Source organism: Xenopus tropicalis, chromosome 8, assembly GCF_000004195.4.
Source record: "Xenopus tropicalis strain Nigerian chromosome 8, UCB_Xtro_10.0, whole genome shotgun sequence".
NCBI lineage: Eukaryota > Metazoa > Chordata > Amphibia > Anura > Pipidae > Xenopus > Xenopus tropicalis.
The window spans coordinates 88,899,795-88,920,197 of NC_030684.2; the positions used below are offsets into that span (position 1 = coordinate 88,899,795).

Consider the following 20,403-nt stretch of genomic DNA (forward strand, 5'->3'; position numbering starts at 1 on the left):
GTAACATTAAAGTTTATTTGAACTGGCGGTTAATGGATATTTGTACCTAGACCTTCACATGCTTATGGCTGAGAAGGAATTTTTTTGGTCTCTTTAAAATCCATGCAAGATGAATTCACAGAATCTAGACAGGTAAGTACCTAGATAAGATATTAAAGGCACACCAATGGAGAGGGTGTGTGACTATTAATGATTAAACCTGCTCTATTTGGTATTATTGTTAAGGAAGCAGAAAAAACTAATTCTATCTTACAAAAAATAGGTTCAGCTTGTTCCAGACAAGGCTCTTTATCAAGCAGCAGCTTAAGAGTTCACAGGGTTAAAAAGTAACTAAGCAAAATCTAAACCAGCAATGACTGGAGGCAAAACAGATAAAAGAGGAGGCTGGGAGACACATAAGGGTTACAGCAAGAGAGAAGAGTGGGGATGCCCAAGCAAATCCCAAGCAAAAGGGGAGGGAGATGTAAGAGACACAGTGAAACAGAAGCTTTCGCCAAATCACATACAACATGCATCCAGCTCCATCGCTGCAGCTGCCACATTTACAGGGAGGTTTTATCTTTAGAGCCAGTGCTTACTATTAGAGTATATGAATCCAGGCAGGTTAGTTTTACACCTGAAGGGATACTTACTGAAGCTGTTTTAGGTCTTAATAGCTGACTTTATCCAGCTCTGTAGTAAAGAGAGATCTCTATGGGGACTATTGTGAAGAAGTATATTGATGCAAGGCAAAAAGTGTATTCCTTATTAATTATCTGGATGGCTGCTGATTAGGTAGATTCTATAGGGACTTTGGTATAACTTTTTTTTTGGTTGAATCTGGACCTCGAAAACCCAAGTCTGAAACCTGGATCCCAGTATTGGATAATACCATGGCATTGCCTGGATTTTGTTGCAGGAGATGCTTGAGATACTCTGAACACATGCTGTGTCTTTTGCTGACACAGTGAAGCCGAGCTAATTCTCTGTTTTTGCATGGACAATGAGTTGGAGAATTCTGGCTCTGCTCAACCAACAGAAATATGAGGAACCCATTGCCATCTGAGTATTTTGGGCTGCTATCCACACCTTGATGCTGTGTACGGTAAGAGTTAACCTGGTAATCAGCTCTATCCACAAAATATCTTAGCAATGTCACCCTCCATGCCACAATACAGTGTTTAACTGTTCCTGTGCCATAATGGCACCTAGTCCTTAAAATATGCTTTACTTTTGTTTATATTCTCCATGGTATCAAACTTTCATTACCCCACCAGGTATTTCGCTTTTCCAACTACCTGTAGTCTACAGGTGGGTTCTTGACAATTGCACTATAATTAGTTATAGTTACTACTGTAAAAGAAATCCAGAGCATCAATGACTAAAACCTATTGTTTATGCATCTGCACCTAAGCAAACCATCTCAACGTATCTGTGGGAAATGGGCTGGCTCATGTAAATTACTGTGCACTAAAAGACACAATAACTTTGACCCTGCCTATCTCTCCTTACTCTAACTTGTACAGAGCGTTCCCTTTGAATACCAGGTCTGTTACCCCGTTCCTGCATACACCAGGAATCTATCTATACCATGCTGTCAAGGGAATCTAAATAGGTATTTTATAGCCTCAGCTCCTAATTGTAGATTTAATTCTTCCATGACTTACAGTGGAATTCAGCTCCCCTTTTGCAGGTTATTTGACTGTTCAGATTTTATTTTTCCTCTGGGGAATTATCAAGCTTTGAATATGCTTTAAATGAAGCTCTTCATGTTCCTACCTTGCATTTAACTATATGTATTCTAATTCAATAAAACACAGTATTTCCTTCTCCCTTACCTATTATGTATAAAACTTTCCCTTAACCTGTGTAAAATAAATGCTCATTGATCCGACCGGTCATGTATGCTTTCTTAATTCTATAAGCTATTTGATTTACTGTATGTCCACGGTGAATTAAATTATAGATTTTTTATCCATTTATGTCCACCTCCAAGTTTTACAAATAATTTCAGTTACAAGATTAAAGGGGTCATTTACTTAGGGGCAGATTTATTAATGTTCACCTATCCGTGTTTAGACAACTGATTGATGAAGAAATGAGGGAGTTTCTGACCTAACTGTTTTTCAGCAATCAATTGCTTTATCTTGCTGCCAAATGACATTTAAAACAAGTATTTTTTCCACAAGCAGGTTTTTGACAAAAAGTAAAAACGTGCCACCTAAAACCTAGAATATATAGATTAAGAAAGTCACTCTATAAAATAATACTCCTCACAAAAATTGCATTCCCACAACTATCTAACCCCTTTGGTCCCCCAGGGTAAGAAAACAATAAACTATAAAAAAATGGTAGGTGAGACCATCTAATTATCAATTCATTTAAAGTAAATTCAATTTTATTGCGCCCTTAAATTCTTATATTAAAAAATTCAACTAAAATATACTAACTCCACATGCCCCTTAATGCTCTTACTTACAGGTGTTTCGCCATGTGTTTCACCTGCACTTCAACTGCAGGGGAGCGCCGGACTAAACGAAATTCATTCTTTTTAGTGTGCCCATATAGACATGGACACACATAACCGCCTAATGCCGGTGAAATGCAAAAGTGCACTCCTTAGTACTCATTTAGAAACCTCTGCCTGCACTCTACACCTTGTGCTGGATATGAATGGTATCATGAGGTGAAGAATACTGTGTTGGCAGGAGCAAGGCAACCCTGTCCCAACATAGGGCAGGCAGTAAGCACAAGGCCCTAATGCGACGTATATGTGCTGGTACTCCCTAACTTGTGCATCTGAATGACACTTGAGTTAGGTAATAGGATGGGGGGTGGGAGGGGGAACTCCTATGTTTCACTCCTATTAATTGCTGCCCAGTACAAACAGTGCTGTATTCATCAGAGGGAACACAGGAAGACCAGCAGCAATTTTTCCAAGTGCATGGCATGGTGCCAACTGCAAAAAAAACATGGTGGATTAAGCTTGATTTTTTTTTGCACTTTGGACCTTGCATATAATAAATGACTACTTAAGAATTCTTAGTTGTAGATTGTGTATAGCTTGCACTCCATCACTTTCTCTTACTTATACTACTCTTGAAAATAGAGAACGTGCCATGGTCTACTCTATGGCATAGAAGTAAATACTTCTTGTAAACAAAGAAGTCTACTCTCACTCCAAACAGAAAAAAGGGATCACAATTTAGATCATACAAGGGGCAACACATGGTATGGATGTTTTTCTATTGTTCTGATAGCTTGCACATAGCATATGAAGTAAAACCACAAGAAGTAAAGCAGAAATGTGGCTCCCCTTCACTTCCTCCTCTGCAGATACACCATCCACTGGCCAACATGGTGAATTGGCAGATTACATTTTAAAAAATTGATAGCCAAAGGGGTATTGGCCAGAACTGGTGAGCAACCATACATGTAACAATAATCGTACAAAACTTAATTTTAAGCTATAATATTGTTATGTGTATGACAAGCTTCAGGGCAACAGGTGTCTTTGTCGCCACAAAAAGTTATACTCTGAAAACTGTTTGATTTGTCCTGTGTAGAGGAGCAACTGCTGTATTGCTGTATTGGTAACCAATGTAATGTGATTTATCCTCAGTAAGAACAGACCTCTAACATTTATACAGTGCAGGACATTGTTATTACTTATCTAAACTGTTTCTGTGGATGTATTTTTTTCTAGAAGACTTTCTAAAGCAACATATCTTTGTTTTAAAGGGATGCCATTGCTTACCTTTTAAAAATATATTTTGTAGCAGGTTCCTTTGCAGGGCCAGATACTCCCTAAAGCCTCTATTTTGGATGCTGACAGTTCTTTCATGATTCTTTACACAAATCAGTGCTTCAGGCACATTGTGGACCTCTTTCTGGGTGAAGAAATAAATGTCAAGCATTGTTCATGTTTAGGCTTCAATGTGGTGAAACCAAAGATCCCTCAAGTAAGTTCTTAGAGGGCCCCAGAAGTATGACAGATTCTATTTTTTTAATTAGAAGGTTGATGAAGATTTGTTTGTTTATGGCTCAAAATCCCACTTCTTTTGTATTGTTAGTGACATTATTTACCACAGCTGCTCTAGAATCTCTTCAGGAATAAGATTATTAACAAATGCTTGTGGATATCATTTCCCTTAAGTCAGAAAGTGATTGGTGGCTCTGCTAGCAACAGCAGCTGTTCAACATGTAACCTCTGTGCGCTCAATTTTGTCCCCTGAAATTTTCAGATTCAATTAATTTATATTTGGACTAGATGTAATTGTTCTCACTAACCAGCTTTTCTGCAATGCTGAATTAAAACTAATATATGTATTTTATTGCATTATTCTTTCAAACAGATAGGCAAAATCTGATAGCAGCCCTCTATAAAATGTATATAATTGGTGTCAGAAATATGATATTGCATTAATATATTATCCAAGGACAACTTTAAATGAAACAGATTTAAAACTTTTCAGTAATAGAGATGAAGTCCTCTCAGGATAGCTCTCTGAACTGGCTGGTAGCAGCCTATAGGGTTGATTCACAAAAGTGCGATAACGCTTATAGCATGCTTTTTTGCGTTAAAATTGACGAAAAAAAACGTGCGATTCGCTATAGTATTATCGCATGCTTTAAGTCCTTAAATAGCGCGCAACCGAATTTGTTAATTTTACCGCATTGCGTAAATTCTCGCGCAGAAATAATGGTGGCATATAATGGCATATGGTGCTAGCAGAAAGGGAAGTCTGTATAACTGGCGAGTGGTTGAGGCAGGTGGCAGGAAGTAACAAGTCCAAAGGCAGGTAAATGGTTAGGGCAGGCCACAGGCAAAACAAGTCCAAGTAACAGGACAGTTGTCAAAGCCAGGAAGGCATAGTATGGGAAAAGAAGAGTAAGACAGGAACAGACTCAGCTGATACATGCCAGGAACTCAGTTAATAGGGGCAGGACCACTAAGGGCTGTGACACAGATTAGTGGCACCTCTCAAGGCAACTTCGGCAAATCGTTCAAATCGTGTGTATGCCATATCACCAGCGATTAACATTTTAGCCAATGGGATGGCATTTCAGGGAGATTAAGTGGGGATAATGGGAAAAGGTCTTACCATGTGTAGCCCCCTTAAGTTAAACTCTTGACTGGGCAATTACCTGTAGCTGCACCTAATGCATCTAAAGCTAACAGCAATGCCAGGCACAGGCAAAGGAAAGAAAAACATTGAAATATGTTACAAGGCAGAGTCCACAGAGCCTTCTGTCGCTCAGCCAGGAGGAGCAGAGACATCAGCTTATGTTCCCTTGATCTAGTTCGGACAGATTCTGTTACATCCCTTTTGGCCATTCCACCATAAGCCAAAGTAAATTCATGGTGTTTCAGGTGACAAACTCCTATGCCTCCAACAACAAAAGTTTTGGTGAAACATAGTTTACCATAATTTGTTGCTGGACAGTTTTGAATGCTCAGGCTACAAATAGAATAAGAAAAAAATAAAATTAAGATGGAACTTTTAGTTCTTAGTCTATTTGCAGCCCAACTCTGATTAAAGGGATCTGCCCTTTAATCAGAGTTGGGCTGCAAATAGACTAAGAACTAAAAGTTCCATCTTAATTTTATTTTTTTCATTTCAAGTTTTTTTTCGCTTCAAAAACTTAAACTCGAGTTATGGTTCGAAAACATGAATGTCTGGAATTTATTAAGTGCAAAAACCTGAAAACTCGAATGTAAAAATTTGCCATTCAAAAGCTTTCGAGTTTCTATAGAAGTCAAAGGCAGCTGTTATAGGCAAAGTCAAGTTATATTCTCAACCTTGAGTTTTTTATTCGAACAGGTTTTACTAATTAATAGATAAGCAACCATTCAATATGTGAGTTTAATCGTTTTAGAAAAACAAGCTCGATAAACTTAATAAATAAGCCCCTAAATGTTTATGGTTTCTGTATCATTAATACATATTCTAATCTAAAATGTCTTTAGTAGGCAATATCACCAACAAAACCGGCTTCAGTTTTATAAAGCATGATCTGGCCATCTAAAACCTCACAAAAGGCATAACAGAACAATGGAATCTTTATTCAGTTCAGTGTTAAGTTCAGCGTTAACATGTCACAAGAGAGGGCTATCTTCTATGCTGGTACAGGTGGCAAATGCAGTTACGAGGTACATATAATATGAAGTCATATGGGCCAATTCGAAAGTCTTCCTTTTTCCTTTAGTCTTTTAAGGGATTCTGTCATGAGTTTTATGGTATACTTTTTATTTCTAAATTACACTACCACTAACAAATAATTAACTCTACCATTTAAAATGTTATTCTTGAACCAACAAATGTATTTTTTTAGCTGTAATATTGGTGTGTAGGCAGCCATCTCAGTGCATTGCGTCTTATTCTGAGCTTTCAGAAGGAGCCAGCAATACACATTAGAACTGCTTTTAGATAAGCTATTGTTACTCCTACTCCATGTAACAGGAGGAGTCATGAGTTGGACTGAGTTGGCATTTTTACTATTGAGTGCTATTCTTATATCTGCCAATTTAGCAGGGAGCTGCTATCTTGCTACCTTCCCACTGTTCTGCTGATTGGCTGCTGGGGGGAAAGAGAGGGGGTGACCTCACTCTATCAACTTGCAGTGCAGCAGTAAAGAGAGACTGAAGTTTATCAGAGCACAAGTCACATGGCTGTAGCACCCTGGGAAATAAAAAATATGGCTAGCCCCATGTGAAATTTCAAAATTAAAAAAAAATCTGCTTTTTAAAAACATGTTTCTCCACTACAGTATTCTTTTAAGCAACTATGAATAATTAGTTTTGATTAGTCTACTATCATTGGATCACTGGAAAAAAATACTGATTACATAAAATCATGATGTTATTATAGATAAGATACTGTAGAAAAAGGCACTGTTGCATAAAACAATATAGATCCCAACAAAGGGGAATACCCACCAGTATGTCAGAAAACAAAAATACACACTCCAAAACAGCACTGGACTCCTAGAAGTATTTGCACCTCTTAATAAAAATGGGACTTTTATCAGATCAGAGTCCATCTTTATATTTTGGATTGTTTCCAGCCGTGATCAGTCTGAGATTCTCCACCTGTTCCTGACGTACAACTCTCAGTTCTTTTGACTCCTGCTTATATTGTAGAGCAGTGATCCCCAACCAGTGGCTCGTGAGCAACATGTTGCTCGCCAACCCTTTGGATGTTGCTCCCAGTGGCCTCAAAGCTGGTGTTTAATTTTAAATTTCTTGTAAGGAGGCAAGCTTTGATTGTATAAAAACCCAGTCAACATAGGGGCTATCGAATAGCCAATAATAACTGTCATTGGCACCCCCAGGAACTTGTTTTACGCTTGTGTTGCTCTCCAAAACATTTTCCATTTGAATATGGCTCACAGGTATAAAAGGCTGGGGATCCCTGTTGTAGAGGATATGAAGTCTGTGTTCTGTTTATATAGTCATGGAATACCTCAATAACATCCAATATCCTTACACATATATTCATTTATTCAACATGTTTATTAATAATGTTTATGCTTTTTTATTACATCTGTAGATGTGTGGTAAGAATAACAACATTTTTTAATACTTATGTCTATGGCTAAAATATCTTTCACCGAACAACTACTTTCTTCCCTGTGGAAGACCCTTGCACTGATATATTTTATCTTCTTCATAAACCTTGGGCTGTGAGTCATAAGCTCCAAGGTCACTTCTACATCACTGAAATATCAGATAGGTTGTAGCTTGAGTCATAACATTAGGAAGTGATGATAACTTAATGGAATATGATTTGTAGGCAGGACTAACAAACAGCAGCAATATTTCAAGGTTTGCAGAGAACATTAAACATAAAAACACACCTAATACACCAGCCTTTTCTTTATTTAAGGTTTTTTTTGGTTATTGTAACCTTTCTTCCTTTTTCCTAATACTTAACCATGAGATGTTAGGTCTAATGGAAGTCTCTAATTGCCAGGTAATTCTCCATTGATTTATGTAATTTTTGTAATATTTTGTAAAAATGCTCTATGTATTGGTTCCCTTTTACATATAATATTGCAGTTGAGAATGTTATGCTATGCGACTTTGTTACTTTTTGTTAGCAGGTATTTTTTAACTATCCATTTGCTGGATATTTCATTTTTCACAAAGCCCTGGTCAACGTGACTAAAACAATTCACACTCTAATTCTCCCACATGATTTCAAACACATCTGACAGCTAAGATTTGTAACAGTAGGGTCTGTTAGCTGTTCCGTGCTTTTGGGCATCTCAAGAAATGGCTGAGATTGATAAATGTTATTTTAAAAAATGACAAAAAAAGAAGAAAACTTAACCAAGTCTTTGTTGCATAGATTTAATATTCTATTTTATTCATTATCACTCCAGTTGTTGGCAACTGAATGGCTTAATCCACTCTTTAATTAGAATAAGCTCTAGGCATGCAAGTAAAATTAGATACACTGCACATTTTCTCAATAAAATGAGGTAGCTCATTGTTGGGTGGGCTTGATTTTACTGTAAATTCATACACTTGGTTTAAAAATAAGAACATAAAATATATAACTATTATTTTTCTTATTTCTCAAGATAAATAGGGAAAAATGAAGCTATTTCATGTTTGGTCCTTGCAAGGTAGATAATTGCATTACCAGAATACACCCCTTCACTTCCCCCTTGGTTGTGACTGCTTTGTTAGCAGGAGTCCATTATGCAAGGAAATTATCTGATAACTGGTAATCTGTAATTTTTTCCTGCTGTGCCCCTAAGGGGCTTTCCACATATACAATCTGTAATTGCCATATCTATTTCACAAAGACCAAAAATAAGGGTTGATTCACCAAGGTGCGTTAAAACAAGCGCTATTTATAGCATGCGGTAAAAATTTTATTGCGTCTTATTTTTCGCGTCTTAACGCACGATTCACTAAAAGGATACTTGCGTTAATTTAGACGTGATGCGGTTTACGATATTTAAGTCGCTAAGACTATTTTTGTGTGGTATTTGACGCAACGCGCACAAATTGTCACCGCATGCGAAACAACGCACGCCATATTAGCCATATATGCCATTACTTTCTGAAAACTACTGTTCTGAAAATGACTATTTCCCTGCAAACTGGAGGATGCATGACTCTAGGGCCAACACAGACTTGAATAAATCCCACTGCAAAGTCCATTCTGTGTTGCCAAAAGCTCATGAACTGTACTTTTCTATAATACCGCCTGTCCCAAGTAGGTGTTAATTTTCACACAGACTAATGCGATATTTAGCGCATCTGGGTGTTTGTGAATCATGCGTTAGTATTATTTCTGCACGCTAATTAACGCAATTCGGTTGCGTGCTATTTAATGCACGCGATATGCGACTTAACGCATGCGATAATACTTTAGCGAATGGTGTGGTTTTTTTCGCGTCAATTTTAATGCAAAAAGCATGCGATAACGCTTCAGTTTCCCTGTTTGGCCTATTTAGCTCAAGAAATAACAGAAACTATGATTCAAAGCATTTTTTCTTTAATGCTATCTGTGTTAACAAAGGAACAAATATATCAAAAATAATTTTGTTCATATTTCCATACATTGGAGAACTGCAAAGTAATAATTTAATAGTTTTTATGGTCCAATATTATTTACTAAACACCACTGGTTGTCAGTGAGGGTTATGTTGAGCTTGTTTTCTATGGGAAAAGTTGTTCAGCTTCCCTTGAGAGCAGAAGGAAAGATGTTTTGGAAAACATAATCAATTATATTTCTCCAGTGGATTGTTACTGCCCTTTAGTAGAGTGAGGAAATTCCCAGAGGTGCACTGGGGGAAGTGTGGAATTTTCACAAGGGGGATCTAATGTTGGCATTCACCAAAATATTTGTATTTTCTGTATATGTATAATGTACACAAATTACATTTTGCATTAAACTGCCTTGCAAAGAATAGCCATATCAATGAAAGAAATGTATAGTATTTTTTTTAGTGCCTGGAAGAAAGGTAGAGGGAATTTAATACATATATATCTGCAACCACACCCCCATATTTACCTTTTAGGCACTTTGGAGTTCATTGTAAAGGACCACTTGTCATTAGACCATGATGGGTTTAGAAGGCTAAGATCAGCATTTGAAAGAGTCAAAACATAAAATTTTAGTGACAAATTCTAACTCACTGAAAATTTTGAAAATACTTAGCTAACTAGTTGGCAATTTTAGAAATACTGCAAATATTAGTGTCTTTATCCCTTTACAGTGGTATCCCAGATATGTGGTCAATTTTTTCCTTGTCATTTCATACATATTATGGAAAACATCATTCAAATAAAAGTGAAATTGGTGCACACTAGTGATGAGCAAATTTTTTTGCCAGGCATGGATTTGCAGCGAATTTCCGCATTTCGCCATTGGTGAATTGTTTCGCGAAACTTCCGTGAAAATTCGCTGCAGAAAAATTCATTGCACGTCAAATTGGGCACGGTCGTGTAAAAAAGGGCGTGGCCACGACAAAAAAAGGTGCGGTCGTGTCAAAGTGCAAGCGACAAAAAAAAATCACGCCGTTTCGCTAATTTTTTTTCTGGTTTGCGAATTTTATGGCGAAACGGGACAGATTCGCTCATCACTAGTGCACACACTTTAAAGTCTTGTGATACATTTACTAGGGTCACTGTCCCACTAGTGTCCTCAACATGGATATATCTGCCATTTCTGGTAACCTAGCTGCCTTCCACCTGAAAAAAAGATGCGGACAACAAAAAAGTGGATTTTTCACCTCTTTTGCAAATTTTTCAGCAAAGCGAAACAGTACAGATTTGCTCAACAGTAATCTTCTGTTCACATACCAGTCTTTCATTCAAACCACTCCCTGGTTGCTAAGTTAATTTGGACCCTGGCAACCAGGTAGCTGCTGAAATTTCAATCTGGGCAGCAACTAAACAAAAAGTTAAACAATTAATAAAAAACAAGTAGTAAAAAATAAAGACCAATTGCAATTTATTTCAGAATAGTACTGTCTGCATCATACTAAAAGATAACTTTAAGGTGAACAAACCCTTTAATCTATTCTTCTGTAAAGTATCAATAGCAATTAAGGTTTTACCTAATTCCATACTCATACAGTATCCTTTAGAAAATATAAACGTTTATATATATATTAATATATAATTAGCAAGACAATGAGCCGCACACGTAGGGACTTTGTTAGAAAACAAAAAATTTTTTAATGAAAACAAAAATTTTTTTGTTTTCCAACAAAGTCCCTACGTGTGCGGCTCATTGTCTTGCTATATACATGGTTTTTGCAAGCACCTGGGGCATTTGATTACTATTAGGGTGTGCTCAGTTCTTTTCTGTGTTAATATATAATTATATATATTATATTATTCACTTTTTTTCAAATATGTGTTGTGTTTTGTCTTCATTTGAGGCCTGAAATTTAACAATATCATCCCAATGTTTCTTATGTGGTTGAGATGACAGTAAAAAGATCTGAACTGAACTATGTAAAGATTTCTTCTCTGTAACAAGTATTTGAGGTCTGAATTCTACCTTTCTTACTGCGTTTCTGACATAGAGTAGAGCCTTTTGAGGCCATAAATCCAGTACCAGACAGGGCTTTTTGTTCATTTCTGGCATCTTTGCTGGAGGGCAGCACCTGTCAAAACACCCTGTGTGCCATTAGACTAAAGCGGCTAACTTTGGGTACCTTGATAGCTTGGAAAGGTGCATTATTCCCCTTTGCGTAACATACATTCATTGAGTAAGGCTTGTCCTGAGCATACTTTATGCCTATTGTTTTCATCACAAAATAACTTTTTTGTATATCTTGAGTAAACAGGGCAAACAAGGAAATTAAAGCTACCCTGTATTTAATCTTTGCCACACAGATAATTGCACCAATAATCCCCCTACAGTCCATAATGGGGTCCTTCTATAAAACAACAGGTAGGTAATCTAATAATTTACATTGCAAGGGCTAAATATGGTGTAGCTTCACTTTCCATATATGCCCTGTTAATATCAAGAAATATCAGAAACCATAGGTTTCTCATGATTAAAACAGTAGCCAGAAAGTTTATTTAGTACATTAGGCTCATGTTGAACAAGGAGTATACTTTCACTTTAAGCCATAAAGTGACACTAGTATTCTAAACTTACAACTAACCCTTTACAGACTACTTGAAGGAAATATATAAAATGCTATGAAAATGGTACCAAAAAAATCAAGTATAAGATAAAAGCTAATATAAATAAGATTTGCTAGAGGGAAAGGGAGACAGATGATATGAATAAATCTTTCAAATCTATAAATCAATTTAATAAAGGATATGGGTCAAGGATGCTCAAATGTACCCAGTGATAGGGTGGTGCATTGATATCTGTAACTGATGAGACACCAATGACAGCTTTAAGTGACAAGACATTAAAAGATGATAAAAATAAGAAGATTTATAAAGGCATTAGATGAGAACTTGGCAGATATTTGATGTAAATGTAAGCTGAGAAATGTATGTATGAGGTGTGTATGTAGTGTGCTGGGTGATCAATAAATCAGATTTATGTCAATCTAGTAATGGTAATGTGGTGACTATTATAATTCTTATCAGATGCATTCATTTAACACACTGTTTTATGTAAGGTCTCCTTTCAAGCATAGTCTGTATATTACTATATGTCCATACTACCTAAAAGCATATCAGTCATATGATTTTCTGTCCACACATGGCAGATTTGTTCAAACATGTCCTAAACACCGTTAAAGAAACCTTAAAGTCAATAAAAACACCTATAGCCCTGTGCCACTTAAGACAGACGATACCCCAACCAGCTTAACTTACCTTTCTGACACGGCCCTCCTTCTCCTTTATTTATGAGGTGCATTGTATGAGCAGAGTGAGGCACATTCAGATGGAAGTGGTAGCAAAGTAGCATAAAGATAGCAGGGAAACTTGGAGTGGAAATGCTTGGAGTGCCCTCTTTCATAGCATAGGGCTGCAGGTACTTGCAGGTATTGAAAATAAAAAAGCAGCAACTTTAATTGCTTTTTAAACTCAGAATAAGCTGTTGCACCGTTAGGGAAAGGTCATCAACTTCACTTTAATGATTACAGCTGCAGCAGTTTTCAAGTACTCTAGGGTCCAGATTCATTAAAATATGAATTACTAGTACAATTTGCGAAAATTCACATTAAATACGAAAATTTCTGATGTGCGTTAATTTTGCAAAAAGTCGCGTCGTGCTTGGATGAAAATATTGTGGTCCGATCTGAGAAGTTATGAAATTTTTGTATCTGAATGATCGTAAACGGCGCCAAAACCTTTCTGACTTTGAACCTTCAGTGCATGATTTTGGAAGCCTCCCATAGGACTCAATGGCACTCTGCAGCTCCAACCTGGCCCAAGGAAAGTCTCCCATAGGGCTCAATGGCACTCTGCAGCTCCAACCTGGCCCAAGGAAAGTTGCGATACCGAAGCTTGAATGAATCCAAAACTTTCATACTCGTTGCGACAAATACGATGCACAAATTGATGCAAAAGTTGTAAAAACAAAATACGCAAAAGTTGTAAACTTTAGAAAAATTTTTTTGTAATCGGACCTGTTGTACTTTAATGAATGGGCCCCTTGGTATATGGTCTTAAGATTTTATTCTTTGTTCTGCAGCTTTCCATATTAGCAGGTAGTGGTCTGGATATCAGAAAGTACAAGCACAGAACAATATAAATAATGATTTATGCATGTATGTTTGTATATGTTTGTTTATATATATATATATATATATATATATATATATATATATATATATATATATATATATGTATACACAACACTGTACATTTAGGCAGTGTAGCAGATAGGGAACAATACAATAACAGAAAATAAACACATAGAATGTAGGCACCAATACGCTAAAAGACAGAAAATGAAAGAAATCCCTGCCATGTACATCCTACGACCTAAGTGGATTAGATCCAATAAAAAAATTTAGTCTGAAATTTAGCTTGCTTTCTAGCAATCACAACATAGTAAAAAGTTAATTTACCAGGAAGAGCATGTAACTGAAGTGGTAGTAAAACACAGCAAGGAACTATCTGCCATGGAACCCAGTTTACCATGTCACCTACTTGCCTGCTAGTACTAGGTTATTTCTTAATATAAGCGTAATTTGTGATCCTTTAGTTCATGATTGTGATCAGTTTAGTTTGGGAAATGTAATTGTCTCATTATTTAGAACAATAACAAATGTATAACCTTGAATAAACAGACAGAAAGAGAAGCTCCTGTCATTTAAGCCTGTTTATCCAAGAGGGTACATTGATATTTTTTATATACAGTAAAAGCGTTGACAATGATGAACATAAATTGCACGATCATTCCTTGATGTATTATTAGATAAATGGACAGATCTAGATAGATTTGTAGATAGATGTTTTGCCTTCTGCTAGGTCTTAAAATTGGTTTTATATTTCACAGTACAGTACTAATTATTGTTGTATTTTATTGTAGGTAAGACAAGAAAGTGGTGCCTTGGAAGTCCTGACCAAAATGGTCATCATTGGTGGTGTTGAAGGTGACAAAGAAAGTCAAGAAAAGGAGAGCAAAGAAGAAAGTATTCTAGCAATGCTTGGGATCATTGGGACAATTCTGAATTTGATTGTAATCATTTTTGTCTACATTTATACAACATTATAAGTCGGGTATCAGGAGGGTCCCTCGCTAGATGTGGCAGTGAGCACGTAGGGTGGCGGCCCTGCAATGAACTGAGCCCAAGATTAATTAAGGCGCACTGGATAATGTTCTTGGAATACTAATATGACTTTAACATATTATTATAATGATTTGTCATGGACAGCTTGGTTTATAAAAAGAAAAATTTGATGACAATGCTATGTTTTACTATTCCTTTTACTAAAAAAACATAATGCATTTTGCCATTATGGGCTAAAATTAAGGGTGTTTCTTTCCTATTTTTTTAAGGTCCTATTTTTTATTCTATTTGTTTTGAATTTGCATTTTAAAAGATCTGTAGTATTATATATTTAGCATGAGCAAAATCTTTGAGATCAATTTTTAAATACGAGATCTTTCTGGAATCCATAATGATGGATGATACAATGACTAGAATGTTTTTACAGTACAAATAACTCATATACAACATTTTTTTTATGTTATTATGTGAACTTTCTCACTCCTAAGGAATGTCTGGGATACTTATATTTAGTTGCAGGCAACATCATCAAAGGTTCCATCAGTAAGACATGCCAATAACCAGAATCAGGACAGAACCCAGCAGTACAATAAAACTGAAAAAAACCCAATAACTTGGTAAATTTTACACAACATTTTCAAGTCGTAGCATTCTTTCAAGTGAAGAACTAAGGTCCCAAACATGTCTTTCAATCATGATTCTGTATATTAGCATTTGAAGTGATACTTGCATGGGGTGTTTATCAGGTTTCAGAACCCAAGATTTGAATGTTTCAAGGAATTACAAGTATTTTTGCTGTTGGCTAGCAGTACAGCATACACTAGGGGGCACATTTACTAACCCACGAACAGGCCGAATGCGTCCGGTTGCGTTTTTTTCGTAATGATCGGTAATTTTGCGATTTTTTCGGCGTCTTTACGATTTTTGCGTAAAAACGCGAGTTTTTCGGCGTCTTTACGATTTTTGCGTAAAAACGCGAGTTTTTCGGCGTCATTCCGAAAGTTGTGCAAAGTCGCGATTTTTTCGTAGCGTTAAAACTTGCGCGAAACGTCGCGCCTTTTAAGTTTTAACGCTATGAAAAAGGCGCAACTTTGCGCGCAAGTGTTAACGCTACAAAAAAAATCGCGACTGCGCAACTTTCGTAAAGACGCCGAAAAACTCGCGTTTTTACAAAAAAATCATAAAGACGCTGAAAAACTCGCGTTTTTACGCAAAAATTGTAAAGATGCCGAAAAAATCGCAAAAAATACGAAAAAGTCGCAAAATGTTCGTTTCCAATCGGAATTTTTCCAGTTCGGATTCGAAATCGTGTCTTAGTAAATCAGCCCCTAGGTCTTCTCACGTGCTTCCAAAACTTGGACACCATTTGTTAAATGTACTGTAAGGGGTAACAGAATATTCACTATCTCTCTCCATATAAGGTGACACAACACCACAAAAGGCAATTACTTAATAGAGACCAAACTCGGAGTATAGTTACACATGGTATACGGCCTGACTACAGCTACACGCAGTGGAGATCTGCCCAAAAATGAATGCTTTCATTGTTTGGGCCAATCTCTGCTCCATGTACTCAGGCCAAAGCTCAGCCTGTCAGTGTACCTAAACACAGGAGCGTATAGGAGCAGACCCGCTTCTCTCTACCTGCCTACAAAACGGAGGTGGAGAGAAGTGAACCAAACACTACATGCTTCATAACAGAGCACATTGGTCAGCATGTCATTACTGTCCCAGGGGCCGTTGCATATGAAAGAGTTGTGCCACAAAACATACATGAAGAGGAGTTTGGAATGCATAAGTCACAAGTAGGGTACTTTTCTGATATTGTGCTAGCTGTGAAGCATAAATTGTATCTGGATTGCGCACAGCCACACAGTACACAGACATCTAGCAGCAACTGTGCACAGGGGTGCCTTTTTTTATAAATACATTTCTTTAAGGTTTGTAGCTGGGTCCAGTATTTAATTAAGAATGGTTACCATGTATGTGTGTTTGTATATTTTTATTAATATAATACTACTTATGTATACAGCACTGTACAGCAGAACGATGAATTAATCATTCAATAGTAAATACATATAAATACAAAGAATAGTTGCATTAAGAGGTAAGTGTCAAAGAGACAAGAGGAAGGAGGTCCTCCAAGAAGAAAGAAGGACTTTTCAGGTATGTTAGGTTTAAGGATCATTTCTGTTCATAAATACTCTGCCATGCACTGGGGAACTAAATAATTTTATTCAGTACACAATATTCTGTTGTTACTGCAATAAAGCTTATCAAAGTAAGAATGTGGGAAGTGTACAACATGTATTAACCTAGAAACTTTACACAAATAAAAACTGGGAAAATATATTTGAATCAGTTGTCCCAAAATATTTTTGCAGTTGCATAATCCAAGAAAATTACTCCAGACCAGTAGTTAGCTCCCATGTATTAAATAAGGGGATAATAAAATCTATCTAAAATAAAATCTATCTATCTATCTATCTATCTATCTATCTATCAAGCATGGAGGAGCACAAAAACACAGCATGCCTGGGTGCAGGTATCCAGAGCAACAAAGGTACTGCACTCAAACAGGCTCAGTTGGAGTAACTGATTTTAATAAACAAACAAAAGAATGATAATGATGTGATTAAAACATTGGAATTTCTTTTGTTTGTCTATTAAAATCAGTTACTCCAACTGAGCCTGCCTGTTGAGTGCTGTACTTCTTGCTATATATAAACTATATGTATAAATATATATATATATATATATAAAGAATGACATGTATCACACAGTCATATGTTTCCACTTGTCCCCTATATTCTACAGATGTTTTCAGCTAACAGCAATACAATGACAAATATTTCAGCCTGTGTATTTTTGGCTGCAACCAGGATAACTACAAGTTATATAGTTTTGGCTTTTGGCCAATGCATTATTCTCTGTAGCCAGGTGTCTACAAGCTGTACACTTTTGGCAAAGGAAGGAAACTTGGAATATTTGGTTGTGAGATATTGCCATTCTTTTTGGCATTACGGACTCAGTTATGCCCTTTAGAATGTGAAGATGAATTACCAAACACTATGCTTTATGTTTACTGTTTGGTTACTTGCCCACAATGGTCCTTAAGATTAGTGATTGCATAAAGTAAGGGCTCTGGCACACGGGGGAGATTAGTCGCCCGCGATTAACTCCCTGTTCGCGGGCGACTAATCTCCCCGAGTTGCCTACCCCTGCCATCCCACCGGCGAACATGTAAGTCGCCGGCGGGATGGCAGATGCGGCGGCGCGATTTCGCGCAAATCGCCGAAAAAGACTCGCGAGTCTTTTTCGGCGATTCCCTGAAATTGCCCCGCCGCGTCTGCCATCCCGCCGGCGACTTACATGTTCGCCGGTGGGATGGCAGGGGTAGGCAACTCGGGGAGATTAGTCGCCCACGAACAGGGAGTTTTATCGCGGGCGACTAATCTCCCCCGTGTGCCAGAGCCCTAAATAGTTTCTGGTTGTTGGCAGAACTATTGTAGCAACTTTAGGGCTCTGGCACACGGGGGAGATTAGTCGCCCGCGATTAACTCCCTGTTCGCGGGCGACTAATCTCCCCGAGTTGCCTACCCCTGCCATCCCACCGGCGAACATGTAAGTCGCCGGCGGGATGGCAGACGCGGCGGCGCGATTTCGCGCAAATCGCCGAAAAAGACTCGCGAGTCTTTTTCTGCGATTTCCGGAAATCGCTCCATCATACAGGAGTGATACACAGAGCTGCTGAGACATTAACCCAGTGCATTTCAGTACTGCAACCAAAGTTACAAAAAAACATGTTCTGATAAAATGTTCTGGGTTTAATTACCCTAATGGGTATAGCACACTTGTGGATTCTGTGAGAAGGCTTGGATCTTTTATATTCATTCGAATAGAGCAGCCATGATGGGGAGTTTGATTTATTGTGATATGCAAATTATGGCACTTTTGTATTTTTTTTTGTATTTTTACTCATCATTAAAGTGGTATTTCACTACAGAGTGCACTATTTTTGCCTGTTTGTTTGAAATGAAATAGCTGTTTCTGCACATTTTGAGCAAAAACATGTGCTGATTCGAAAGGTTCTTTAGAGCAGCACTAAATGCATATCTCTGTTGCTGTGGGCAAAAAAACTTTAACGAACAAATTTTCCTTTCAATTGTCCAGAGCTTTAACATTACATAACTATTTATAGTACAGTCAGAACTCAAATCTAGCTTAAAGTGTGTAGTGGGGAATAACAGAATCATTTAAAGAATAATTCCATGCTAAAAGAATGCATCCAATAGGTAAAAACATGTTATATTCCTGGATGAAGTGGGAGCTAATTCTGGAATTTTATGAAATGTTGCTATACATAACCAGACCAGTATATTTATAGATTTTGTCCCTCAGATAGCAGATGTATTTTCTCTGTCATCCAGATGGTTTTCTCCTTCTGTGCTTCTTGCTGAATTAGAACAACTCTTGATGGTAAGGAGATAAATATTCTGTTTTAAAGAGAACATTACCATGCATAATTCTTCCATACATTATTCCTAAAAAGTCTCTTGTTTTTAGCAATTTCCCTTACCATGTTCACAAATGACAAGGTAAAGTGAAGCAGTGAAGCAATGAACTTCCTTAGGTGGTCAGCACATAATAAAAAAATATAATCCTAATAACTGTCTAATGGAAAATATTACATTGCAAAATGCAATTTATAGCTATCAGTTTGGTAATTCATTTTTAAATCTTTAATTACATTCCCTGAAAGGGAACTCCACCTAAACACATCTTTCTTTACTTTCTGAAAAGTAAACATAATTGAAAGCAACTTTGCAATATACATCAATAAAATATATGCAGCCTTTTCATGATTTTTAATGTAATTATATAGTTAGTTACCTAAGCCTCGAACTGCTTTAAGAGCCCACAAAAAATGTAATATTAGCTGACTGTCCTCATCCTGCCATCAGCCTTCATATTCCAAATCCCACAATTCCCTGCACATGTGATGTCAATATAGAAAGGAATATCACAGTGAAATGCATTTTGCATCAATGTTGAAAAGTGGAAATTCTATATTTTGGTAAAAACTAATTTAGGGAAACTCTTTGGTTTACCGTTGTTCACTGATTAAAATCATTATAAAGTGTCATAAAGAAGATTTCAACTGGTGACCGTATGGATAGTGTTGCCCCAGTGCACTGTTGGGGTCTCTCTCAGTGGTATGTTCATAATTGCTAAGAATGAATGCATCTTGTTGTTTATTTTCATTTTCTTCTTCTTGTTTTTTTCTTCTTTTCCTTTTAACTATGTAGTTTCTAATGAACTAGGTGTTTTCATTATGGGCCAGATTCAATTTGATGATTAAAACCTATTTTATGGCTCATGCCCTAAAAACCCCATTGGGAAGAGAATTAGGAGATATGTTTACCCAGTTCTATATTACATACATTAATAACATGGTTGCAGTAATCCTAACTGAATTATGTGCTTCTAAACAAAACTTTCATTTATTGTGGACATAATAAAATTATGATGGCAAGGAGGGGTGGTGATAAATAGACATCAAGGAATGAGGTTCAATGTAGGCCTTACTTTTTTCTGACTGTCCAACCAATTGTTGCACACCCCAGCCGTGTCATTGTTAACCCTTCAGTTACCTTGCTTTTGCTTTGAACTGTAAAAAATCTCTGAGGTCCATTAAACAATAGCTCTAAGTTCTTTTATTGGAATGGGTCATGA

The 20,403-nt window shown here is 36.9% G+C and overlaps 1 long non-coding RNA gene across 1 annotated transcript; it reads left to right on the top strand.

Moving 5' to 3' along the window:
* Positions 1-416: 416 nt before the first annotated feature.
* Positions 417-15,277, top strand: LOC100487403. The gene is made up of 2 exons (XR_208935.4): positions 417-1,084; positions 14,466-15,277. It is a non-coding gene; the product is annotated as an uncharacterized LOC100487403 (long non-coding RNA).
* Positions 15,278-20,403: the final 5,126 nt, after the last annotated feature.